Raw genomic sequence first — 27,798 nt, forward strand, 5'->3', positions numbered from 1 at the left:
CTTCCTTAGATCCACGCACTTGCTACCAGTTCATTACATAGCCTTCCAAAAATCTTCCCAGTCAGTGCACCTCTGGCTCCTGTATACACTCCTGCGCTTCAGTTCAATTTACTCTTATCTCCTCAAAAGCTTGAAAGCTTTTATCAGATTTTTAACCACTGTTTGGCAATTATCTCCATTTGTTTGATTATGATAATCTCAATTAGAATCACCTTGGGGCCACGCAGTTTCCCCCTGTCTGTAGGGTTAGCTCCACATTCTTTTAAATGATCTTTCTGGACAGACCAACTCTCTCAATAACAGGCTAACATCGTCTCAGGATCGATTATATCCCCCCAAAAAATTAGAAAATAATGATGCATATCAATCCCCATCTTCCCTTAAGAGTTTGATTTCCTCAGATAATCAAATCCCCAGGGTGCCAGGGGGTGCATCCATTTAACACTGGAGGGCATTCACATGTACATCTCCCCCCCCACCCCGCTTTCACATTTCTTCCCCTACTCACACATACACACACACACACATCTGCTGCTGGCTGCACTGCAAAATAACTTTAGCAATCCCAGGGTGAAGCCCAGCAAAAGCAGTAAGCACAACAAAGACAGTTGGGGAGGGAATCAAGAGGTGATACAGAGAGCAGAGTGTAGGGTGTTGCAGAGACCAGCTCTGCAAGCGCCTTAGTTAAATTACTCGCAACTGTAGCTAAAATTCTTTCTCTAGGTTTTTATACTCATTTTTGACCATCCTCTTTATGGTGGTCATGTGTGAAATCATCCCATACATGCCAGTAATTCATTTGTCGTTCATTTTCTAGGTGATTTTTAGTTACAATTTGCCAATCTTCTCAATATAAGGTCATTGTATGCTTTTCTTGACAAACTTGCTGTACCATAAATATTTTCCCAATTTTGCAATATCTCGGCCAAGGGCGTCCCCTAGTCTATGCCGAGTTTTTTATTTCCCATCACTAAAAAAATTCAGGGAGACCGTCCTGTTGAGTCACAAGGTTCAGAAAAGACCCCCTTGCTTTCTAAATTCCTTCAGAGAGGAGTTTAGGTGCGGCTGGATCCTATCCTAGTCTCAGACTTGATCAACGGTTTATGACTAAAGGATATTTTCCCATTCTCAAGAGAGACTTGAAACCCCTTTTATGTGCACTTTACACTGATCAGGCCACACACTTTGCACTCAAAAACATGCTGCAGCAAGGGAGGGACTCAAACCCACCCTGGTATGGAGGAAGATTTAAACCCCCTACAGTTTTTTTATGTACCAATTTAGATCTTGGATCCGTATTTTGGCCAGAATACCTTCCACTCTATTATGGGCTGTTTTGTCCAGACAAAACACAATGCTTTATCATTTTCTATTTATCCTTCCTTTTTTGTACATCACATGTTTCCCCAATACCTTAACATCCTCTCTGAAGGACTGTATGGAGGAATGTTATAATTTTTCCTTTACATTTCCCATTTTGAGTCCCGAGACTTCTCCTTCCACCTCATCCCTCCTCTCAGAATGCCCCCGACCACCAAGGTAATACTTAACAGTCTGTTTTCTTACCTTGGACTGTGCACAGAGTTGCCTGGTCACTTGTACTGTGCCTACCAATTCTTCCTTTCCCTTTTCCCCTATGGTTTGCAGAGATCCGCCTTTTTCAATACAGCCTCAGGATTTCTGTCGGTCTCTCCTGGAGTCCCTACTGATGATCCACAGGACCGTTGAAATCAACAGGACGTGCCTTCCTGTCCTTCGGTGATAGGGACCCCCGAGATGATGACGTTTATCGCGGACGGGCCCCCAGATCTGTAGGAAACAATTATTTTGCAAATATGAAAGGCCCGGGCAGGATCTCTCAGCAAAGCATATTTTATTAACAATTTTGTAAGACTGGGTGTTCTACCTAAAGGTAGGCACCCGTAATAGGGCAAAAAGCCCCTGCTTATATCTCCCCAAAATCCCGACCACAATTTCCCTCCGCTGTTCCCCATTGGTTGGGTGCTTCAGGGTTTACAGACTATCCCAACGCACACAATACCCTTCCCTGTTGGAACGATAAAGGACTCAGCATTCTGATTCAATGTGAATCACGCAAAGCCATTTATTACAGAAACAAGCCTCCTTATATATGCAACTATCCTCTGATCACACGTCCACGCTTCAAGCATGCATTCGCTGATTGGATATCATCTATGTTCACGAGCTGTCCACACGCTGAAGTCTCACTGCTGACAGGTCCGCTGATTTACACCACGTTGGGGCCTTGTTATTTCGGAGATGCTTCTCTCCCACGGCAGGTCCTGTTCCCAGCCTTGAAATTCCTGGCTGGTTCAGTAACAAATCTCCATCAAACAGCAACCCCTCCACAATTCCCCCTTTTTGTTCTTGAACCAGCCAGGCCCCATTTACAGCACGCTAAATCATCTTTGAAATACACTGCAATATACAGCACATGATTAACACAATAATTACAGTTACATATAATGCAATTAAGCCTTATTTAATAAGATCAAACAACTACCCACTTTATTCCAAAACTTATAAGCTATATGTCAAACCTTAACTTTACTACGGCAATCTTATTAATGTACTGTTCTAGTTTGCCTAAAGCACTTATTAATAGATTCAGAATAATCAAACAAGTTAATACAGCACAACCATAATCCTAATGTTAAAAGTAGAAAATTTATAACTGCGTGATTTTGTAGATTTTGTAGGAATGTCTCATAATTTTACCTCATTTTTGCATTGACTATCTAAGTGTAATATCAACCTTTTGGCTCTCCTGCTGATTGTTCAAATTGCCATTCTCCACAGAAGATACACCACCTGCTTGCTAATAGGCTTCTAGAGCACCAGGTGTGTGAGCATCTGTAACATTGAATTAGGATCCATGGTTTACATCTGAAACAGTCCTCACAAGTTATCTCCCTCCTGTCCATCTGCATCCATTGAATCTTTGTTGTCTTTATTCAGCCATGGCTTGACCCATTTCGCAGGAATCCACTTCAATCCTTGGCTTGTAATGACACAAGCATAACCTTTTCCCCAGGTTATCAATTGATGTGGACTTTTCCATTGACTAGTGATTTGACCATAACTAATGTAGGTTCTTTCTGATTTAGCATGGTTTTGGGTCATACTTGCAAAGTATTTCATCACATACAATGCTTTTGACAATTGGTTTTGTGGTGTTTCTCCTACTTCCGCCCTTTTTTTTAAAAAACAAACAAACAAAAAAAGTTCGGAATTAGATACGTGCATTGGATCTTGACTACGTACTCAAAATCACAAATCAAATTTAGAGGTTCCTCCTTAAAAAGCTCTAAGTAATTTAAAGCTGTGCCAAGTTCTGCTAATTGGGCTGAACCTTCAATAATTTTTACAGAATTATGCCACACCAAACCACTACAGCTTTATGAGACTTCCCAGAACCATCAACAAAAACTGTGCTTGTATGTAGGATCAGACCAAATACAAGTATGGCCTATGACCTGATGTTAAAGACTTGCAGGTTCTGCAGCAATTTACATTTAGGCATGCCAAAAGCTGTGCTGTTAAGAAAACCAGCTAGTGCAATTTACAAGGACATAGATTACAAATTAAAAAAAAATCAGAATTAAATTTCACAGATGGTACATATATGACAAGAGGATCATGGCCTATTAAGACTTAAATTCATTCCCTGCATTTTCTTGATCAGAGTGACAATTGGTATATAACAGTCAGTATATCAATCTGCCAGCAATCTCATCATACTGTCCCACAAAAGCCACAGGTGGTTTCATAGACAAATCTGCAAGTCCAATTGAATGCAGTCAGCCTGTAAGGTTTTCATAAATCTATTCCTCAAAGTTTCTGACTCCATTTTGGCTGTCATATTTATTGGATATTGTTTTCTCTTACCGGATCAAAGTCCTGTTTCAGATCTATCAGTGTAGTATTTGCTTTATCAAAACATTGGCTGTTAATACTAGTAGTGGAAATACGGCATTTGTAATTTCCTTGGAGATTTCTCACTTGCAGCAAGCAGATCTGCACGATCCAGGCAGATTCTTGTAGGACATGTAACTAAACAGAATTCTCAGAAAATGTTATTTGAGCTTACAATTTACTTAACAAATCTTGACCCAAGAGAGGTATAGGACTTTCTGGCAACTACAAGAATTCATGTATTAAAACTTTGTTCCAAATTTGGCATTCTATTGGTCTCAAAAAACAGCCTTTCTTTCGTTCTCTTCCATGACCTCAAAAACTAGCATGGTGAATTTACTAAGAAGTCTCTTACAACTAGTTACCACAGAATAAGTCTATTAAAAAATTTTTTTTTGTTTAATTTCCCAGCTTCATTAGAACTATGGATCCACTGGCAATGCCTTTAAATTTCACCCTCAGACTCCTTGATACACTATTACAGTTCTCTAGCAGTAACATTGCTGGAGGGGAGAATAAAACCTCTCTCTCGCCCCCATCTGGGATGGCAAAATCTCCAGCCTAGCATGAAAACAAATCAGTTTGAATTCCACATCAAACCAACCTGGCTGCACTCCACACCTTAATCAGTACCAGTCTGACCCAGAGAAGCACTGAGCACTCTGACCTCCCCAAAGCTGACCAGTGTGAAAAGACTGACTTCAGCAAGGAGGTAGAATTATGAACTCTTTCCCCAGATGTGCCAAAACCTAGGAAACAAGACAGAAGCAAAAAGAAACATCACCAACAACCCCTGATTCAAAGCTGAGAAGCAACACAGTGCCACAACAAGGATGGATGACAATACTCCAGGAAAAAAAAGACAGAGCGGGGGGAGTAAAGCCCCCCTTTCTCCACTTAGCAGTGGGAAAACAGGTTTTTCCTTTTTTTTTTTTTCTTCTTTCTCTTCTTGCTGCAGTTCAGATATAGCCAAGGCCATGCAGCTGGCGTAATCGCTGGCGCAAACTCCTTAATTGCAATGACCTGAGTTTATCTGGCAGCTTCACACAGGCCCGGAATCCATGTTCAGGCACAGGCCTGGGATATTTTGCTTTTTTGTTCTCCCATTTCACTCCAACCATAACACACTTCATACACAATTCCAACCAGCTCAAGACTTGCCACACTCCTCAGCCCCATTTACCTTTTACAATTCATAGATGTCAAAAAACAGTATATTAAACATCAATGCATTATTCCATTTTCCTAGATTCCAAATCAGTTCATATTCTAGCAGCTTTTAAATACAACCTCATACAATACCAAGTTCACATTCATCGTAGCATTTAGGTGGTTGGTTGGTTGTTGTTTGTTTGTTTGGTTTGTTTTGTTCGTTTGTTTTTTTCAATGCAAAACAGAGTTTAACAATTTAAATTCTTTTCTGGTCTCAAAATTACTAGATGATAATATAAACAATTACTCTAATGCGCAAGGATGCATCCTAAGGGGGAGCAAGGTGGAATTTTAGCAGTGAAATTTTAGCAGTGGAACCGGTTCCCATTTTGTAATTATCTCCCCAAACAAAATTATTTTGGTACCAAATATAAATATGCAAATTAAAATACTGAGCTCAGATATGAAAACCAAATACCAAGTTCAAATATGCAGATGGATCACAGTTACACTAATTTAAGACAATCTCTCAATTTTTGCATTGCACCTTTGAACTGCTTACTGCTCAGCCAGGCAGAGGCACCGCTGGGAATCCCTGACAAAACAGGTCAGTGCGCACTGGAGCCCAACCGGCACCCGCTGCCGCAGCAAGCTGGACTGGGCAAGGTTTTTATTAGTGTCTCATCTGGTGCGCTACAACTGTTATCCCAAAGCCAGGATTCTTTACTTGGTGTGCATACAAAAGAGCCAAATCCAGCACATCAAGATGAGACACAGCCTATCACAGAGTTGTGCAGTCTGGATACCGGAATAAAGCTAGCATGCTAGAAAGAAAAATAACAGCTACTACACACAAAATTTTACCATCACATTCATGCAGTAAAGAACTAAATTACTCATGATCTTCTGTATTGTCACAAAATGCACATTTTGAGTCAACGGATTCTCATGATTTAACAGACTGTGAACTTATCGTACCATATAACAAAGACCTACCAAAATTGCAACATGGTTAAACAGATACCCACAAAGAAAACAGGTTAATAAGGAAAGCATCTTGCAGACTTTAACAAGTTTTCTGACCTGTGTGTTATCAGTTAATTGTCTCTCAGCTTGTTGAAGTTCAAATCGCCCCGCCTGTAAAACTATCTGAAATGATTTAATGATTTCTTGTCCGAGTGCTTTCCTATGTTTTAAAACACCTCCCAATACCGATTTTTTTAGGAACACAACTGAAAACAATCATTCCTGACCTCATCTTGCAAGTAAAAACCTTGAGAAGAGGGAGGGAGGGGGAGAAGCACAGGGCTGCTTTCAGCGTGAGTGGGAGAAGCGGGGAGAAGGTTTTACGGCACACTTAAAAACAACTAGTAAAACAATTAACTCACATTCCTGACAAGCTGCTTGATTTTCAGAGTGGCAGTGCACAGGAGCACATAATATGTACTGTAAAACTCGCAAATAACATGCTGATAGCAAACATTAGCATTCTCTACTGCTAATTTCAACACCAGTGCTTCCTTAACTTCTAAGTTTTCAACCTGTTTATTGATGGCCTCTTGAAGGTGGTCAATAAATTGTATGTAATTCTCATTGGGAGCCTGATTAATAGTTGCAAATGATTTGGCTGCTTTGTTGGTTTCAAGCACCTCTCTCATAGCTTGATATGCAAGGTCTGCTGACTGCCTCAGGATTTCAGAAACTAATAGCGCCTGTAATTGTGGTGTATCAATTAGTGTCTGTTCCAAGAGCTGGGGGATACCTGTCCCTTTCAACGAATCCCCATCATTCTGTCCTAAATGTTCTATAGGAGTTACATTGCATAGGTCTACTTTTACTTGAGTCTTTCATGGTTCTCATCTGATTTCGGGGCAACTCGTACACATACTCCTTTAACGTTTCAAGAAAATGCTGCAAACCCTCATCCTCTTCCGAGTCATCAGGTAACACAGACTTGAACGGTCGGAACAGTGCACATTCTCGCCAATATTTTCAAGCATCATAATTATTTGTATAACCTGAGTTCCCAAGCGCATCCCCTTTCCTGACACGATCAGCATGACTGCGTTGCTGACTGTTGGATTCACTCACTAATAGCTGATCTGATCTTTCGCACAGTTCTTTTACTCAGTTCTTATCCGGCGACTCCTTCTGCTCTCTCATGGAAGTTGGAGGGTTAAAAGGCGGTAAAAGCAGATACAAATTGGTAAAAGGACTTGTCTATGACTTTAGCATTCTCAGCTTTCACAGGTTCTTTGGGAAAGTTGTCTGACTCCAATCCTTTGGACTCGCTGTTCTCATCAGGGTTGGGTAATAGTGTAGGAGGACACCCGCTTGGCATTTTTCCTCCTCCTGCCCCGGACTGCTGAGCTATCGGGGATGCCGAAAGCACAGCAGGGGATGGAATAGGGAGGGTATCAAAGACGAGAACTGGTTAAACTTCACAGTGACTTTCAGGATTCTTATCAAGCTGCAACACTACAAAAACTCCAGTAGCAGCAGACCGTTCAGCCTTAAAATCTTTTATAAGCTTCCATGTAGTTACTAATGATTTAGCTTCTTTATCATCTCCGTTGCTGACCTTATTCCATAATTTCTGCCCTTATCATCCCAAAGTTAGTGTTTAAAAGCCTTCTCGGTTTCTCCCGGGTAGCCGTTAATTCTACACCAAATTAGCAGTCTACGTATGTTACTTTCTTCCTATTTAAGTCCTCTCACAGAGAGAATATGCAGGAGGAGCTTAACCACGGCTTGTTCTTCAGAAAATACGTTTTGCTCCATAACCTCACTCTTCCCTCCTCCTGCCCCCAGCTGCTCACCTTTTCCGGTGATACGTCGACGAATTTATCTGTTGACGAATTTATCCCCAGGGCGTCCGTACGCCTCCGTCCGGTCTTCAGTCCAGCTGAACCGCCTCCGGCTGGGCTGCTCCAGGCTTTTCCTTGATCGTAGTGAGACGCCATTCAGAGTATCACGTCGGGGTCACCATTTGTTGGAACGATAAAGGACTCAGCATTCCAATTCAATGTGAATCACACAAAGCCATTTATTACAGAAACAAACCTCCTTATATATGCAACTATTCTCTGATCATGCATCCACGCTCCAAGCATGCATTCGCTAATTGGATATCATCCATGTTCACGAGCTGTCCACGCGCTGAAGTCTCACTGCTGACAGGTCCGCTGATTTACACCACGTTGGGGCCTTGTTATTTCGGAGATGCTTCTCTCCCACGGCAGGTCCTGTTCCCAGCCTTGAAATTCCTGGCTGGTTCAGTAACAAATCTCCATCTAACAGCAACCCCTCCACACTTCCCCTTATCAATCTATTTAAGATATGGATTCCTGGTACTTTGGCTACCTTCCCCCTAAATTAACTTATCAATACAGGTATCGGTATGTATACAGGTGTCAGTACATATTCCGGTAAGAGAATTCATAGTCTGATGTCTCTCGGTCCTTCCCCCCTGCTGGGGTCAGCTGCCAGGTCCTCAGTTATGTAAAAGCAACAGTTCATTGTTAAATGTTCCTTACACTATGAGCCTCATCTACATGTCTTTTATATAAATATGCCTGAACAGCTGAGGCACTGGGGACATCAGCAGAGGTATACAATAAAATACTTGCTACTGCACTACTGCATGTGACATGAATGTTAAAAAAACATAGAGCTCATCAAAACTTGTAGCTGGTTCAGAATGTTGCCACAATAAACTCAGCCACTTGTCTCCAGCTGCCAGAGTGCCTCACATAACGGCTTCTGATTGGAATGTACCCCTTAAACCATGCTTTATGGCTTCCCTGGGATTCAGCATCAATGATCCTCTTTCTAAGGAAAGGCAAGAAGTCTAATATCACACCATACTTCACAAAAAGAAACCGGATGAAGAAATATGCCCCCTTTAAATACCTGTGCCGATCTCTGGAAAGTTTCAAGGGCTCCAAACCAATATTTTGCCAAGAAGAGACATGTCAGATTCTCAGCACTCTCAAGTCAAAAAAAGATTGAGCCCAAACAGCTCAACTTGCATTCCTGAAATGCAAACCTAAGCTACATCCACGTCTTCAGCACAACATCACAAACCCTCCCTAGAAATTCAGGGAGCTAAAGCTCTACAGAGAGTATGTGTGAGTGTGTGTGAAAGACAGTCCCTCAGGAGACACTCCCTGGGCTGGAGTTCTTCAGTACTATAACAGTCTTCTCCAAGAAGAAATATTTCTGTTTAGGATTATACTGAGCAGGTACCTGAGTGCAGATCCCTCCAGATCTCTACTGGTGAGCTTTCACCGTGACAACTGACTATGTATTCCTGCTGTTTATTTAAACAATTATTTATCTATGTGAGGGCTTTTCCCTTTGTTCCACAGCTGATTTGCTTTTTAAGAAGTTCCTCTGAGAAACCTTGCTGAAGGCCTTTTGGAAATCCAAGTAGTATTTCAACTGGATCTCACAGTTCTTATGCCTCAACATTTCCAAAACATCTGACAGGTAAATCTTCTTATTGCAAAGGGGCCCATACGTCAACATCGTATCCATTCATGTGCTCCACTAACTCTGTTCTTTAGCGTCTGTTAGTGTGGTTGATGTTGACTAGTCTACAGTTACTCAAATCTCCCTTAAAACCCTCAGAAAAGGGTAGCTTCCCATCAGCCACTCCCATTCTTCTGGAAAAGTCACCGGCTGAAGCAAGAAGCTACATATTGCACTCAGTCCAGCTATTCCAGACTGCTCTCTGTCCAGACTGCTCCTGGGAACCTAATCCTGGGCTACTTGCTCAAGTTTTTCCTCCATCTTTTCCATAAGTTCTCCCGCTACCACTTCAAGCTGTAAAAGGCTTTTCCAATGCACCCACTATAGAGAAAGGTTTCAGCCAAGGAAGCACCCAAGCTGTTCACCTTCAGAGACAGGGGGCCGTGCTTGCTCTTCTTATGCTCTCTCTGTAAACATTCTGTCAGCCACAGTTAGGACTTGTGGCTATGGCAGTTCTAGACCAAAACAGTACAGACATATTCATGTTCTTAGGCTCACCCTAACCAAACCAGTGATCACACAGATATCAAGATATGTATCATTTAGCAGGACACTTACTTGGATTATTTTTCCATTTTGTTAAAGACTTTGCAGTCTCAAACTGCATTAGAATAAAGTTCATTCATTCAAACTAAGAAAACAGCAGAACTACAGCAAGGCTACATGAGTACCTTTAATACAGCCTTGTTTAATGTTCTTGTTTCAAACTTCTCTAACAGTGGTTATGCATGTCCATCCTTCTTGTATTGCAATCCCCCCCAAACTCTTTTGCAAAAGGAATTTAATGTTCTAAATCAAGAAATACAAAACTATTCAAATAAAAGAATCATCCATTCTTGGATAAGAGTTTCTTAGTAAATGACTGGCATCACAGCTTCATCTGTGTGACACTGCCTGTGCAGTGTCCAACACTTCTGTGTGAGGCTGAGCTGTTAGTATCACCTTTTCCACCAGAATAAGAATACCAAAGCCACCTTCCTTTGCAACCAAGGCATGAGAAGGGATGACAAACCAATTTTGGTTTGTCACAGTGATTCTCAAGGTTATTCATCCTCAGATGGAAAATCCTTCCCTGAAAACAATTTCAGTCTGTGAGCTAGACCATCACATCAGCAGGGACAAGGAAAGAAACATAGCCACTGATGCTAAATTAACTGACGTTACTCTGTCTCAAGCCTCCCATTTTTTTTTAGCCTTAAAGAGACAGAAAGAACAGAGTCTGGCAGACTCTGAAGGGTGTCAAACACATTGCTGAACCTATACAGCTCCCAGAAGTGTGGAAGGAAGTAACACTAACACCAAGACTTTAGCAGAGAGCTTCTCCAGAACGCACACAGCTACATCAGACATCCTCTCCTTCCCTCCTCTGAAAAGGCCTCCAGAGTTCTTCCAGGCACATTCAGCTGGTGATGTGCAAAGACACTGTCACAGCACACCATAGCAGCAGAAAGTCAGAGAGCCAGTGCTGCAGCACCCAGTGCCCTCTGTCACATACATGCTGCCGTGTCAGCCTGCACTGTCCACACTTACAGGCACTGCATTGAAACCCCAGCAGTTGGAGATGGAGTGGGGGAAGCACAGAGGTGTGCTCCCTGCAAACAGATTGGCACAGCTCCCCTAGCAACTGAGACAGCAGAGAAAAGGTCTTTTTGCCAGCTTTCTACGTACCAGCTGCCTGCACAGTATCTGCACTAATAGCTGCTTCCCCAGCACACACAGGAGGCATCAGGCACAACCCTGGGAAGAGAGCACCTTTTCTGCAGCCAGAGTGCGAGAGTCAGCTCTTTTCCTGAAAATGATACTTTAACGTAATCTTGTCGGACAACTTTAACTGCCCCTCTGCCAAGTCACAACTGCTCAGCCTGTTTTCTTTTGGTACACAGGTCATTAATGAGGTATCTGAGCAAGAATAGCCTGCAGATTCACCCTAGGAAATTATCTTAGCAAAGGACTCACAAATCAGACAATGGCTCAGAATGACCAGAAGATGCTGCAATGAGAACCTGCTCCAAAAGACTTCTCAGCTCTTGGACCTGTGGCTTCCCTAAAATTACCAGTCAGTAGCAAACCGCTCAACCACAAGTGTACCCTCCTCAGTACAAGTCACAGAAGACAGTCAGACCCTAGGGAAGGTTAACCCCAGACATCATGAATCACAGCACAACTCACAGTTCTCTCACACTCAGTTAAAGCAGACAGAATCTCCCCACACTGATTACTACACTATTTGTGGTCAATAAAACAATGTATTACTGTGAGACACTGCTTGTCCTGGTTTTGTTAAAAACAAGACCAGTTTCTCTTTTAGTGAATTTTCCTTTCAGCTAATTTCTTCTAAGCAACTGCACTTTTCTAAATTTGGCTGCATGTTTTTCAGACACTGTTCATTCCTGAGCTGATAACGTTAGCAATGGTATGCAGAACAGGCCCAGGTTTAGACTTATTGCTATGGCAGCCAAGGTTACTGATAAATTTTGCATGTCCCATAAGTGAGGCAGGCATATTGCAAGGAGGGGCGAAGAGAACAGGTGACTAAAATTGACCAACTAAGTATTCCATCCCATCCACATCATACAGACTATAAAAGTGGGAGATCATGAGGGTCTCGCTCTCTTCAACTATGGCTGGCATCTGAAGAGGACCCTGCCTGTCATGCCTGCAATCCTGGGTCTGGTTCCAGACCCTGCATCCCTGAATCCAGTTCTGGTTTACTGCGGACTCCAGCTCAGGACTTCTGGGTGCCTGCCCTGCAGCTGCTGGAGCGATGCTGCGCTACCCCAGGAAATTCAAGATTCGTCTTGTATATTTTGTATTATTTTCTCTATTTGTTAGTAGCATTAGTAAAGCGTTTTTAACTTTTTTCCAACTCGAAAGTCTCTCTCCCTTTTCCTCCTATTCCCTTTCCTTAGTGGGGAGGGCAGCGGGTTAACAGAGGGCATCTACCTCAGTTTATTGTTGCCCTGAAGTAAACGGTGACACTGCCCAACCACATCTTTGTTGTAAGAGCATTTGCAGCCTTAACCATGGATCACTGCTGCTACTCCTCACCAGAGCACTCTATTGTGGACCTGCCTGTACACACAAAATGTGCAGCAAATGAATGGGCTCTTGGAAAAGGGGCAGATAGGCAGGGTAGAGACAGCCAGCTGACCTCAGCAAAAAGGGATGAACTTCCATGATGTGTTTCCAATGCCCTCTCAAAGTACTGCAGCCAGCATGAAATCTCAGCATCCTCAGATACTTAAAAAGTTGCTAGACAGAAATCCAAAACATCAGAAAACTCACATCTGAGATCTAGCTGCAACTCAGCCAAGAGGTCATGCATAACAAAACAGATAAACGTGGTTATGCTCCAAGGAGCTTGATGTAGCTCCAGTCTGGAAATCAGTACTTTACCCTGGAATAAAAAAATCCTCAGCAGCTGTGCAGCCACTGTTTCCTCGGTAACAGAGGCAAAAGGACATCTCTGCCCAGCACTGCTCTGCAGAGTCCTCCCTGGAGAGCCACAACCAGGGCAATGCCCCACCAGCTTTGTCACCTCCTCTGCACTCTCTCTAGTACCTCAATGTCTTTTTTCTGATGAGGAGCCCAAAACTGAACATGGGATTTGAGGTGGGGCCTCACCAGTGCCGAGTACAGTGGCACAATCACTTCCCTAGTCCTGCTGGACACACTATTCCTGATACAAGCCAGGATGCTGTTGGCCTTTTTGGCCACCTGGGCACACTGCTGGCTCATATTCAGCCAGCTGTCAATCAACACCCCCAGGTCCTTTTCTGCCAGGCAGCTTTCCAGCCACTAAGGTCAACAGCATGTAACCACTGCAGTTGCACAATGATTGACAGCTACAAGCCCAGTTACCACCTGAAGCTCAAGAACACTATCAAGGTCTCAATATGCTCCTGGGTCTTTCATGGTCTGTATCCAAAGGGTGAGCAGTAATAAATAAAAGCAGTAGGCAATATCGCTTAGGTTAAAGAAAACCCACCACATTATTGAGATCGGGAGCCACTGTTCTTACAATTAGATACAGAGATACTTGCTCAAACTGGAACACTATCCACAGCAGAAGCACTCTGCAGCTTTAGTCCAGGTCCTGTTTGTCGAAGGGATTGCATCAGAACAGTTATTTTAAAGACTCAGATTGTTAACTTAAGCTTTTAATTAGGCTGCACGGATATCTTGGGGAGGGTTCAGCCACTCACTGGCCCCCATGACCAGTACAGAAATAGCTCAGAGTTATGCTATCACTGACACTTTTGACCTACGATTTCCTGTGCACTGCCATGCACATGCACCCCTGGCAAGTGAGAGGCCAACACTGCTCCCATCACATTAGCACAAAACCTCCAATTCCTCCCCTACATAGTTGGGGACCTCTCTGAGTAGAGCCACTGGTAAGGTTCAGCAGCACAGACCACTGTCTCCCTGAGCCAGGCCACGGTCACGCAAAACCCTGGTGTTCAGCCTCAGAAATCATCTGTCCCAGATCAAGGAGCAAACATGGTCACAGCCAACTGAGAGATCAGACAGAAGCAGGTTTCTTGCAGACAATTCTGACTAACCACAGGTGGCAAAGGAATTTATTTTAACCCTTGCCAGGCGAGCAAAGCAGCCCGAACTCTTCCCCTGTTTTGTGGCTGAGCAAAAGGTGGACATGCTGCAGTCCCTGAACTGTGTTCCTGAAGGGGCAGTTCTTCCAGTCCTTCTCTGTGCATTGCTGAGTGATCCCAAATTTGCACTGTGGCACAGAAGAAGGGAGCCTTGGTCATGGGTATCTGACTACAGACCTATGACCAGGGAATTAGAAGGAAGGCTGGCATAAACATTAACACTTGGGTATTGCACTCCAGCATGAAAAGTAACAGATTTTGATCATCTAGCTCAAAATTTAAATGACATCCAAACCAAAGGCAGAGTGAATACCAAGTTCCTTTTGCAGCAAGACACCAATTGAGGCTGCTCTTTTCTCTGCAAGCAGCAGAATTCATTACTGGAGTATGGAGTGATGTTTGCAAGCAAACAGAAGTGGCAGCCTTCCACAGTTAATACCATTTCCCATGCTGCACACATATTCCCCTGCCACTTCAAGAATAGTCTTCACAGAGGACGAAAAGCTTACAACCCTTCCTCCAAACACTGCTGAAACTCTCAGAACGTACAAGTTCTTTGACTTTTTTTTTTTAAGGCTTAGTTTTGCTAAGAATGGTGACTAATTTTGTTCTAAAGTGTTAAAGAAGGTCTGTTAAACTTGCCCTGTGTGCCCACAAGGAACAGGCTTGTGATTCCAGGGAATCCCTTGACTGTGATTACTGCAGCTCCCTATAATTTTCAGCTAAGAGAAAACAAGCAGAGAGAAGGAAACCAACACACAGAGTAGTGAGGGATACCAGAAAAGTGCCTTGCTAGCACAGATTCATGGGGCTGGAGGCTTTTCAGAGGAGAGAACACAGCAGTGGTTTGTCACTGCAGAAAAGGCATTAGTAACAAGGCACAGACGCAGCAGGATGCAGCCCCATGGGACCTTCCAGGAGCAATATGTTTCAAAGGTAGGTTGGGAGATATAATTTCATTGTCCCAAGTCAGTATTTGGGATTACCTGGTAGGACAGAAGCAACCTACTCTCAAAGCAAAGCAGAACTGCATCAAAAACTGACATCCAACTATAGGGTAAACAGTACCCAAAAGCCAGTCACCTGAGGCAGGAGGGAAAGGACACCAATTACTATTTCCCAGACCCTTCTCAGTCTGACAGTAAGCAAACAAACAGCAAATAGATAACTATTGCAGGAGAGGACAATGTCTATGGAAGAAATTGTCTTTATGGCAGCCAGTGGCTGCTCCCAGCACTGGGAACCAGCTTCCCCACCGCAGCAGACACACTACCCCAACACCTTCCACTCAGGATCTGCCATCAAATTGGTGGGAATACAAGTGCTGGCCCCCAAGGGCTTGCCTTAAGTGCCCCTTGGACTCTGCTCCAGCCCCAACACAGGCTGCCATGTTGGAGGTGGCCAGTAAAATTCACATCTCCCTGACAGGCTTGTGTCCATTTGTTTAAGGGCACAACACACAGCTCTGTTAGGGTGGTGCTGCCCATAGGATTTCAGGTTGTGTCAGGCTAGAAAGAGAGAACAGACTGCTGGCACAGGTCGCCCACATGCATAATATTGGTTCATACAAGCCAATTTCAGAAAGAGTTGAGAAAGTTATTACCATTATTTCTACCTTTGCTTGCTCAGTCCTGTTGTCCTAGTTACCAAGGCCCTGGTGGCTAAGGCAACCAGCCTTAGCAAGTAAGAGCCAAAATGCAATGAGATGTAACACAAATATTTAAGATGACACTGAAATAGCAAAAGCAGAAGCAAGTAACAGCAATTCTGTGCCCTGAGCATCATCCCCTGCCCCTTGGTCTACTACATTTCTCATCAACCCCCCAGGACTTTGGGAATGGACACTCAGGTATGTTTGTGATATACTCAAGAGACACAAGGTAGACTGCAAACCCAACTCAAATGTGCAAGAGCTCCCCTGGCACATCCCCTCTTCACACAGCGAGCTAACTGTACACACGCTAGCATGCACAGTCTTCTGCCCAGACTGAAGATCAGAACCTGGGCTACCATACAATAAACAGCTCTGCTCTATCCATGTATGGCCTCTGCAGCATCCAGGCTCCATGTTAATAGCGTCCTGGAACATTTTGCGCAGGCATTATGAGGCATCTCCATCTGGGAATTGAGAAATATGATACTCCTGTGGCTTCTCAGATCACTAACAGCTCTGCAAGAATTCAAGTCCTGATCGTATATTTGCTTCTCTGTTATTTTTATCACACACATGCAATACTCAGAACATCTCCAGGCTCAAGGTTTTGCAAAGTCAAAAGTTACTTTAAGTGAACTGTGTGGCTTGGACAGTATAACACAACTATGGCAGTGACCATGCACCACAAAACTATCAGACACACATGTCCACTTGGCAACAATCTAGTCTCAGAAAAATATAGAATCATAGAAACATTTTGTTTGGAAAGCTCAAGAAGTAGGCCCATGCAAACCTCATGAGGTTCAACAAGGCCAAGTACAAGGTCCTGCACCTGGGTCAGGGCAACCCCCAGTATCAATACAGACTGAGGGTTGTAGGGATTGAGAGCAGCCCTACGGAGAAGGACTTGGGGGTACTCGTGGATGAAAGACTGGACATGAGGCGGCAATGTGTGCTTGCACCCCAGAAGGCAAATCATATCTTGGGCTGCATCAAAAGGAACGTGGCCAGCAGGTCGAGGGAGGTGATTCTGCCCCTCTGCTCTGCTCTGCTCTGCTCTGCTCTGGTGAGACTTCACCTGGAGTCCTGCGTCCAGCTCTGGAGCCCTCAGTACAGGAAAGACGTGGACCTGTTGGAGAGGGGCCAGAGGAGGCCACAAAAATGATCAGAGGGCTGGAACAGCTCTGCTGTGAGGACAGGCTGAGAGAATTGGGGCTGTTCAGCCTGGAGAAGAGAGGGCTCCAGGAACACCTTATTGCGGCCCTTCAGTACTTAAAAGGGGCCTATAAGAAAGATAGGGACATGTTTTTTAGCAGGGCCTGTTGTGATAGGACAAAGGGTAACAATTTTAAACCAAAGAAGGGAGATTCAGGCTAGACATGAGGAAGAAATTTCTTGCAATGAGGATGGTGAAACACTGGCACAGGTTGCCCAGAGAGTTGGCTGATGCCCCATCCCTGGAAACATTCAGGGTCAGGCTGGACAAGGCTCTGAGCAGCCTGATCTGGTTGAAGATGTCCCTGCTCACTGCAGGGGGATTGGACTAGATGACCTTTGAAGGTCCATTCTGATCCAAACTATTCTGTGATAGTTGAGAACTATCAGAGAGCTGGAAAAGGAAATCGACTGGTGGGATCAAGCTCTGGCCACACAGGGGCAGGTAAGACCAATGCAGCAGCTTCAGGAAAGAGGGGTAATGGCAACAAGTTCTTGCCCACTGCAGAAGGAGAAGGGTCCCTGCTGTGACCACCCCACTCTCCCAGGTTCCCTTGCAAAACAGGTATGAGACTTTGCAGGTGGAACCAAACAACAAGGGAGGTGGTTCAACTAAGTTGGAGGTGCCACAGAGGATAAGTCACCCTGCACCCTCCATCACAACAGCTCCCACAAAGGAAAAAAGGCTGGGCATGGTCACAGGAGACTCCATTCTAAAGGGAACAGAAGGCCCTATATGCAGGCCAGACCCACTTCTTAGGGAAGCCTGCTGCCTCCCTGGAGCCAGGGTTAAAGATGTAAAAAGAAAACTTCCTGCCCTAGTTAGGCCTTCAGACTATTATCCCCTAATAATTTTTCAAGTAGGCAGTGATGAAACTGAAAAAGGAAAACTAAAGACAATCAAGAGAGACTTCAGGGCCTTGGGCTGCATGGTCAAGGAATCAGGAACACAAGTAGTGTTCTCCTCTGCCCCCACAGTTGAAGGGTATGATGAGAAAAGAGACCCAGCAGATCAATACCTGGCTGAGGGACTGGTGTCACCAGAACAATTTTGGTTTTTTTGATCATCGGTCAGCTTACATGGCACCTGGCCTGCTAGCAATAAATATGACACGCCCGTTTCAAAAGGGGTAAGTACCTGGTGCAGGGATTAGCAAGACTCATTGAGAGGGCTTTAAACTAGATTTGAAGGGATAAGGGGAAGAAATCAGGTGTGGAAGAGGCATACCCAAGAGTGACATGCCAGCATTAGAGGGTAGTGCTAGCAAGGCACTTCAGTCTGTCATCCCAGTGGAGATGGAGGGTGGAGAGCCATGCAGTAAGAGAAACACAAGGGTTATTGATGTGTTAGATACCATGGAAGCACTTGATGATGGCCACAAAGGAACTATGGCTTCTTACCAGAAAAAGGTGGCAGAATCAGTGGCGCAGCTGAAGTGCAACTATACGAATGTAGTTGCCATCACAGGAGCATGGCAGGATGACTCTCATAACTGGAGTGCTGCTCTAAATGGCTATAAACTCTTCAGAAGGGATAGGTGAGGAAGGAGAGAAGGTGGGGTATGTTAGGGAGTGTTCTGATTGTCTAGAGCTTGAGGAAGGTGATGATAGGGTTGAGTGTCTATGGGTGAGAATCAAAGGGAGGGGCAACAAGGCGGACATCCTGGTGGGAATCTGTCACAGACCACCCAATGAAGATGAAGAGGCAGATGAAATATTTTACAGGCAGCTGGGAGAAATCTCCCAATCACAAGCCCTTGTTCTTATGGGGGACTTCAACATGCCAGATGTCTGCTGGAAGTACAGCACAGCAGAGAGGAGACAGTCTATGAGGCTCCTCGAGTGTATGGAAGACAACTTCATGACACAGCTGGTTAGTGAGCCTACTAGGGAAGGAGCCACACTGGATCTGTTGCTTGTAAACAGAGAAGGACTCGTGGGCAATGTGTCAGTTGGAGGTCACCTAGGGCATAGTGATCGTGAAGTGACTGAGCTTTCTGTTCTTGGAGAAGTTAGAAGGGTGGTCAGCAGAACTGCTACTTTGTACTTCTGAAAAGCAGACTTTGATCTGTTTAGGAGATTGGTTGGCAGAATCCCTTGGGAGGCAGTCTTGAAAGACAAAGGAGTCCAGGAAGGCTGATTTCTCTTCAAGAAGGAGATCTTAGAGGTCCAGGAGCAGGCTGTCCCTGTGTGCTGGAAGGCGAGCCAGCAGGGAAGAAGGCCAGCCTGGCTGAATAGAGAGCTGCGCCTGGAACTTAGGAATAAAAAGAGAATTTATAACCTTTGGAAGGAGAGGCAGGCTACTCAAGAGGAATACAAGAATTCTGTGAAGTTATGCAGGGAGAAAATTAGAAGGGCCAAAGCCCAACTAGAGCTGAGCCTGGCTACCACTGTTAAAGGCAACAAGAAATGTTTCTATAAATATATCAACAACAAAAGGAGGGCTAAGGAGAATCTCCATCCCCTCATAGATGTGGAGGGAAACATAGTGACAGAAGATGAGGGAAAGGTTGAAGTATTAAATACCTACTTTGTCTCAGTCTTTGATAGTCAGAACAGTTGTACTCCAGGTACGCAACCCCCTGAGCCAGAGGACAGGGATAATGAGCAGAATGAAGCCCCAATAATCCAAGGGGAAATGGTTAGTGACCTGCTACACCACTTAGACACCCACAAGACTGTGGGACCAGATGGGATACATCCAAGGGTGCTGAGGGAGCTGGCAGAGGTGATCACTGAGCTACTTTCCATTATCTGTCAGCAATCTTGGCTAACTGAGGAGGTCCCAGTTGACTGGAAGGTGGCTAACGTGATGCCCATCTACAAGAAGGGCCAGAAGGACAATCTGGGGAGCTACAGACCTGTCAGTCTGACCTCCGTGCCGGGAAAGGTCATGGAGCAGATCATCCTGAGTAACGTCACATGGCACATATACAAGAAAAGTGTGCAATCAGACCCAGTCAACATGGGTTTATGAAAGGCAGATGCTGTTTGATCAACCTGATCTCCTTCTATGACAAGGTGACCCAACTAGTAGATGAGGGAAAGGATGTGGATGTTGTGTGCTTAGACTTCAGTAAGGCCTTTCACATCGTATCCCATAGCATTCTCCTGGAGAAGCTGGAAGCTCATGGGTGTACTCTGAGATGGATAAAGAAATGGCTGGAGGGCCAGGTCCAAAGAGTTGCAGTGAACGGAGCCAAATCCAGTTGGCGGCTTGTCATGAGCTGTGTTTCCCAGGGCTCAGTATTGGGGTCAGTTCTGTTTATTCTCTTTATCAATGGTCTGGATAAGGGGATTGAGTGCACCCTTAGTAAGTTTACAGATGACACCAAATTGGGTGGTATTGTTGATCTCCAGAAGGGTAGGAAGGCTGTGCAGAGGCATCTGGACTGGCTGGATCATTGGGCTGAGGCCAGTTGTATGAGGTTTAACAAAGCCAAGTGCCAGGTCCTGCACTTGGGTCACAACAACCCCAGGCAGTGCTACAGGCTCAGGGAAGAGTGGCTGGAAAGCTGCCTGGTGGAAAAGGACCTGGGGGTGTTGACTGACAGTGGCTGAATATGAGCCAGCAGTGTGCCCAGGTAGCCAAAAAGGTCAACAGCATCCTGGCTTGTATCATGGATACTGTGGCCAGCAGGACTAGGGAAGTGATTGTGCCACTGCAGTCAGCACTGGTGAGACCACACCTCGAATCCCGTGTTCAGTTTTGGGCCCCTCATCATAAAAAAGACATTGAGGTACTAGAGAGAGTGCAGGGGAGGGGATGAAGCTGGTGAGGGGAAGAGTTCGGGCTGCTTTGCTCGCCTGGCAAGGGTTAAAATAAATTCCTTTGCCACCTGTGGTTAGTCAGAATTGTCTGCAAGAAACCTGCTTCTGTCTGATCTCTCAGTTGGCTGTGACCATGTTTGCTCCTTGATCTGGGACAGATGATTTCTGAGGCTGAACACCAGGGTTTTGCGTGACCGTGGCCTGGCTCAGGGAGACAGTGGTCTGTGCTGCTGAACCTTACCAGTGGCTCTACTCAGAGAGGTCCCCAACTATGTAGGGGAGGAATTGGAGGTTTTGTGCTAATGTGATGGGAGCAGTGTTGGCCTCTCACTTGCCAGGGGTGCATGTGCATGGCAGTGCACAGGAAATCGTAGGTCAAAAGTGTCAGTGATAGCATAACTCTGAGCTATTTCTGTACTGGTCATGGGGGCCAGTGAGTGGCTGAACCCTCCCCAAGATATCCGTGCAGCCTAATTAAAAGCTTAAGTTAACAATCTGAGTCTTTAAAATAACTGTTCTGATGCAATCCCTTCGACAAACAGGACCTGGACTAAAGCTGCAGAGTGCTTCTGCTGTGGATAGTGTTCCAGTTTGAGCAAGTATCTCTGTATCTAATTGTAAGAACAGTGGCTCCCGATCTCAATAATGTGGTGGGTTTTCTTTAACCTAAGCGATATTGCCTACTGCTTTTATTTATTACTGCTCACCCTTTGGATACAGACCATGAAAGACCCAGGAGCATATTGAGACCTTGATAGTGTTCTTGAGCTTCAGGTGGTAACTGGGCTTGTAGCTGTCAATCATTGTGCAACTGCAGTGGTTACATGCTGTTGACCTTAGTGGCTGGAAAGCTGCCTGGCAGAAAAGGACCTGGGGGTGTTGATTGACAGCTGGCTGAATATGAGCCAGCAGTGTGCCCAGGTGGCCAAAAAGGCCAACAGCATCCTGGCTTGTATCAGGAATAGTGTGTCCAGCAGGACTAGGGAAGTGATTGTGCCACTGTACTCGGCACTGGTGAGGCCCCACCTCAAATCCCATGTTCAGTTTTGGGCTCCTCATCAGAAAAAAGACATTGAGGTACTAGAGAGAGTGCAGAGGAGGTGACAAAGCTGGTGGGGCATTGCCCTGGTTGTGGCTCTCCAGGGAGGACTCTGCAGAGCAGTGCTGGGCAGAGATGTCCTTTTGCCTCTGTTACCGAGGAAACAGTGGCTGCACAGCTGCTGAGGATTTTTTTATTCCAGGGTAAAGTACTGATTTCCAGACTGGAGCTACATCAAGCTCCTTGGAGCATAACCACGTTTATCTGTTTTGTTATGCATGACCTCTTGGCTGAGTTGCAGCTAGATCTCAGATGTGAGTTTTCTGATGTTTTGGATTTCTGTCTAGCAACTTTTTAAGTATCTGAGGATGCTGAGATTTCATGCTGGCTGCAGTACTTTGAGAGGGCATTGGAAACACATCATGGAAGTTCATCCCTTTTTGCTGAGGTCAGCTGGCTGTCTCTACCCTGCCTATCTGCCCCTTTTCCAAGAGCCCATTCATTTGCTGCACATTTTGTGTGTACAGGCAGGTCCACAATAGAGTGCTCTGGTGAGGAGTAGCAGCAGTGATCCATGGTTAAGGCTGCAAATGCTCTTACAACAAAGATGTGGTTGGGCAGTGTCACCGTTTACTTCAGGGCAACAATAAACTGAGGTAGATGCCCTCTGTTAACCCGCTGCCCTCCCCACTAAGGAAAGGGAATAGGAGGAAAAGGGAGAGAGACTTTCGAGTTGGAAAAAAGTTAAAAACGCTTTACTAATGCTACTAACAAATAGAGAAAATAATACAAAATATACAAGACGAATCTTGAATTTCCTGGGGTAGCGCAGCATCGCTCCAGCAGCTGCAGGGCAGGCACCCAGAAGTCCTGAGCTGGAGTCCGCAGTAAACCAGAACTGGATTCAGGGATGCAGGGTCTGGAACCAGACCCAGGATTGCAGGCATGACAGGCAGGGTCCTCTTCAGATGCCAGCCATAGTTGAAGAGAGCGAGACCCTCATGATCTCCCACTTTTATAGTCTGTATGATGTGGATGGGATGGAATACTTAGTTGGTCAATTTTAGTCACCTGTTCTCTTCGCCCCTCCTTGCAATATGCCTGCCTCACTTATGGGACATGCAAAATTTATCAGTAACCTTGGCTGCCATAGCAATAAGTCTAAACCTGGGCCTGTTCTGCATACCATTGCTAACGTTATCAGCTCAGGAATGAACAGTGTCTGAAAAACATGCAGCCAAATTTAGAAAAGTGCAGTTGCTTAGAAGAAATTAGCTGAAAGGAAAATTCACTAAAAGAGAAACTGGTCTTGTTTTTAACAAAACCAGGACAAGCAGTGTCTCACAGTAATACATTGTTTTATTGACCACAAATAGTGTAGTAATCAGTGTGGGGAGATTCTGTCTGCTTTAACTGAGTGTGAGAGAACTGTGAGTTGTGCTGTGATTCATGATGTCTGGGGTTAACCTTCCCTAGGGTCTGACTGTCTTCTGTGACTTGTACTGAGGAGGGTATACTTGTGGTTGAGCGGTTTGCTACTGACTGGTAATTTTAGGGAAGCCACAGGTCCAAGAGCTGAGAAGTCTTTTGGAGCAGGTTCTCATTGCAGCATCTTCTGGTCATTCTGAGCCATTGTCTGATTTGTGAGTCCTTTGCTAAGATAATTTCCTAGGGTGAATCTGCAGGCTATTCTTGCTCAGATACCTCATTAATGACCTGTGTACCAAAAGAAAACAGGCTGAGCAGTTGTGACTTGGCAGAGGGGCAGTTAAAGTTGTCCGACAAGATTACGTTAAAGTATCATTTTCAGGAAAAGAGCTGACTCTCGCACTCTGGCTGCAGAAAAGGTGCTCTCTTCCCAGGGTTGTGCCTGATGCCTCCTGTGTGTGCTGGGGAAGCAGCTATTAGTGCAGATACTGTGCAGGCAGCTGGTACGTAGAAAGCTGGCAAAAAGACCTTTTCTCTGCTGTCTCAGTTGCTAGGGGAGCTGTGCCAATCTGTTTGCAGGGAGCACACCTCTGTGCTTCCCCCACTCCATCTCCAACTGCTGGGGTTTCAATGCAGTGCCTGTAAGTGTGGACAGTGCAGGCTGACACGGCAGCATGTATGTGACAGAGGGCACTGGGTGCTGCAGCACTGGCTCTCTGACTTTCTGCTGCTATGGTGTGCTGTGACAGTGTCTTTGCACACCACCAGCTGAATGTGCCTGGAAGAACTCTGGAGGCCTTTTCAGAGGAGGGAAGGAGAGGATGTCTGATGTAGCTGTGTGCGTTCTGGAGAAGCTCTCTGCTAAAGTCTTGGTGTTAGTGTTACTTCCTTCCACACTTCTGGGAGCTGTATAGGTTCAGCAATGTGTTTGACACCCTTCAGAGTCTGCCAGACTCTGTTTGTTCTTTCTGTCTCTTTAAGGCTAAAAAAAAATGGGAGGCTTGAGACAGAGTAACGTCAGTTAATTTAGCATCAGTGGCTATGTTTCTTTGCTTGTTCCTGCTGATGTGATGGTCTAGCTCACAGACTGAAATTGTTTTCAGGGAAGGATTTTCCATCTGAGGATGAATAACCTTGAGAATCACTGTGACAAACCAAAATTGGTTTGTCATCCCTTCTCATGCCTTGGTTGCAAAGGAAGGTGGCTTTGGTATTCTTATTCTGGTGGAAAAGGTGATACTAACAGCTCAGCCTCACACAGAAGTGTTGGACACTGCACAGGCAGTGTCACACAGATGAAGCTGTGATGCCAGTCATTTACTAAGAAACTCTTATCCAAGAATGGATGATTCTTTTATTTGAATAGTTTTGTATTTCTTGATTTAGAACATTAAATTCCTTTTGCAAAAGAGTTTGGGGGGGATTGCAATACAAGAAGGATGGACATGCATAACCACTGTTAGAGAAGTTTGAAACAAGAACATTAAACAAGGCTGTATTAAAGGTACTCATGTAGCCTTGCTGTAGTTCTGCTGTTTTCTTAGTTTGAATGAATGAACTTTATTCTAATGCAGTTTGAGACTGCAAAGTCTTTAACAAAATGGAAAAATAATCCAAGTAAGTGTCCTGCTAAATGATACATATCTTGATATCTGCGTGATCACTGGTTTGGTTAGGGTGAGCCTAAGAACATGAATATGTCTGTACTGTTTTGGTCTAGAACTGCCATAGCCACAAGTCCTAACTGTGGCTGACAGAATGTTTACAGAGAGAGCATAAGAAGAGCAAGCACGGCCCCCTGTCTCTGAAGGTGAACAGCTTGGGTGCTTCCTTGGCTGAAACCTTTCTCTATAGTGGGTGCATTGGAAAAGCCTTTTACAGCTTGAAGTGGTAGCGGGAGAACTTATGGAAAAGATGGAGGAAAAACTTGAGCAAGTAGCCCAGGATTAGGTTCCCAGGAGCAGTCTGGACAGAGAGCAGTCTGGAATAGCTGGACTGAGTGCAATATGTAGCTTCTTGCTTCAGCCGGTGACTTTTCCAGAAGAATGGGAGTGGCTGATGGGAAGCTACCCTTTTCTGAGGGTTTTAAGGGAGATTTGAGTAACTGTAGACTAGTCAACATCAACCACACTAACAGACGCTAAAGAACAGAGTTAGTGGAGCACATGAATGGATACGATGTTGACGTATGGGCCCCTTTGCAATAAGAAGATTTACCTGTCAGATGTTTTGGAAATGTTGAGGCATAAGAACTGTGAGATCCAGTTGAAATACTACTTGGATTTCCAAAAGGCCTTCAGCAAGGTTTCTCAGAGGAACTTCTTAAAAAGCAAATCAGCTGTGGAACAAAGGGAAAAGCCCTCACATAGATAAATAATTGTTTAAATAAACAGCAGGAATACATAGTCAGTTGTCACGGTGAAAGCTCACCAGTAGAGATCTGGAGGGATCTGCACTCAGGTACCTGCTCAGTATAATCCTAAACAGAAATATTTCTTCTTGGAGAAGACTGTTATAGTACTGAAGAACTCCAGCCCAGGGAGTGTCTCCTGAGGGACTGTCTTTCACACACACTCACACATACTCTCTGTAGAGCTTTAGCTCCCTGAATTTCTAGGGAGGGTTTGTGATGTTGTGCTGAAGACGTGGATGTAGCTTAGGTTTGCATTTCAGGAATGCAAGTTGAGCTGTTTGGGCTCAATCTTTTTTTGACTTGAGAGTGCTGAGAATCTGACATGTCTCTTCTTGGCAAAATATTGGTTTGGAGCCCTTGAAACTTTCCAGAGATCGGCACAGGTATTTAAAGGGGGCATATTTCTTCATCCGGTTTCTTTTTGTGAAGTATGGTGTGATATTAGACTTCTTGCCTTTCCTTAGAAAGAGGATCATTGATGCTGAATCCCAGGGAAGCCATAAAGCATGGTTTAAGGGGTACATTCCAATCAGAAGCCGTTATGTGAGGCACTCTGGCAGCTGGAGACAAGTGGCTGAGTTTATTGTGGCAACATTCTGAACCAGCTACAAGTTTTGATGAGCTCTATGTTTTTTTAACATTCATGTCACATGCAGTAGTGCAGTAGCAAGTATTTTATTGTATACCTCTGCTGATGTCCCCAGTGCCTCAGCTGTTCAGGCATATTTGTCTAAAAACTCTGCCAGCCAGACCTTCTGATCTCCCATTTTAAGAGGCTGAGAGTTCATAGTGCAGTGGAAAGTGAGGAATAAATAACTGGGAACAGAAAACATGTATTGTTCCAGACACTGGGAAAAGAGAGCTCACTTATCAGTACTTGGCAGTTTAGCTCTAATCCATTAAACGCGCAGTGCCTGTTCAGGTACCCAGGATTGGTCTGGCACTGTGTGGTTGCACAGGAGCTCTGAGGGTGTGCAAATCCATGTGCTGAAACAGGTCACATTTCAAACTCTGATCTCACAGGTACTTCATCTGCCGGGGCTGTAGGATGATCCCCTTGCACTGCAAATGTTCACGTCTGCTCTCAGAAATGAGAACCTGAAAACTGAAAAAGTGGAATGGGGAACCCACGGTTTATCTCGGTGACCTCCCCTCCAAGGTGGTTGCTATTGCCTCTTGGCAGTCCTCATGCCTGCATTTTGCCTGTGCAAGGATCCAGCCAGTTCATAGAGGAGGCTCTGAGCATTTGGAGAGGGATGACAACATCGTAACATCTGCTAGAGGGCTCATGGAGACAGGAGAGTGAGTGCTTCTGGGCCTCTCCTTCTCCAGTTTCTGTGTACAGAGATGTGCACAAACAGAATGTATTTATACTTTCCGTGGGGAAACATATCTGTTTACATACAGAGCCCAGCTTGCATCAAATGTTGCTACCCCCCATCTTTGTGCTGCAATATACATGGATGTTTGGGTGGGCTTGTATTGATGGCAGGGCATGGGGGCTTCTGATTCTCTCATGGTGTGGCTGTTCCACCTAGGAAGTGCTGGCTGCTCATTCCCCTGCTCTCAAGGAACTGCTTGCTGGCACATGGAAGCTCATTGCAATTCAGGGGAAGCAGATGAAACTTCTCTTCTTCTGGAAAAGTAGGTCAAGGAAACCTGCCTGTTGGGAATGTCTGGAGGGAGAGAAGGAGATTTGATGAAGACTATAAGAGCCCAACACAATCCACCTTCATCTGTTTTTGTTGAAGAGATTTGTGGCATGAATGTAAGTCATAAAGGCCTGTAGAAAATACCAGCTCCTTGCTAGACTGGCACCTGTTGACCTGAGGTGCAAGTCCGAAGTGGTACCTTAGGGTCCAACTTCTCTGTGATCTTGGGCATCTCAATTTCCATTTCTGCATCCTGCTTTCTCATCTGAAAGAAGGAACAGTGCTGGAGAGTGTTGAGGAGATGTGACTGAATGACCAGCAGTTTTGCTAAGTAGTGTAGTGGGGTGGGAGGATAAGGTGAATTGTCCAAGCTCCAGTAATCTGTCACAATA

At 44.8% G+C, this 27,798-nt stretch overlaps 1 protein-coding gene and 2 long non-coding RNA genes across 6 annotated transcripts in view; 2 read left to right on the forward strand and 1 right to left on the reverse strand.

Annotated features, from left to right (window-relative positions):
* LOC136100395 (phosphofurin acidic cluster sorting protein 1-like) overlaps nt 1–27,798 on the forward strand; it is a 110,057-nt gene that overhangs the window by 33,894 nt on the left and 48,365 nt on the right. The window lies entirely within an intron of this gene.
* On the forward strand, nt 1,016–12,487 carry LOC139827505 (uncharacterized). The gene is made up of 2 exons (XR_011738137.1): nt 1,016–9,579; nt 11,505–12,487. It is a non-coding gene; the product is annotated as an uncharacterized lncRNA (long non-coding RNA).
* LOC139827695 (uncharacterized) lies at nt 22,647–26,462 on the reverse strand. The gene is made up of 2 exons (XR_011738611.1): nt 25,559–26,462; nt 22,647–23,629 (listed from the first exon to the last, which is right to left on the reverse strand). It is a non-coding gene; the product is annotated as an uncharacterized lncRNA (long non-coding RNA).

Source organism: Patagioenas fasciata, chromosome 3, assembly GCF_037038585.1.
Source record: "Patagioenas fasciata isolate bPatFas1 chromosome 3, bPatFas1.hap1, whole genome shotgun sequence".
Lineage (NCBI taxonomy): Eukaryota > Metazoa > Chordata > Aves > Columbiformes > Columbidae > Patagioenas > Patagioenas fasciata.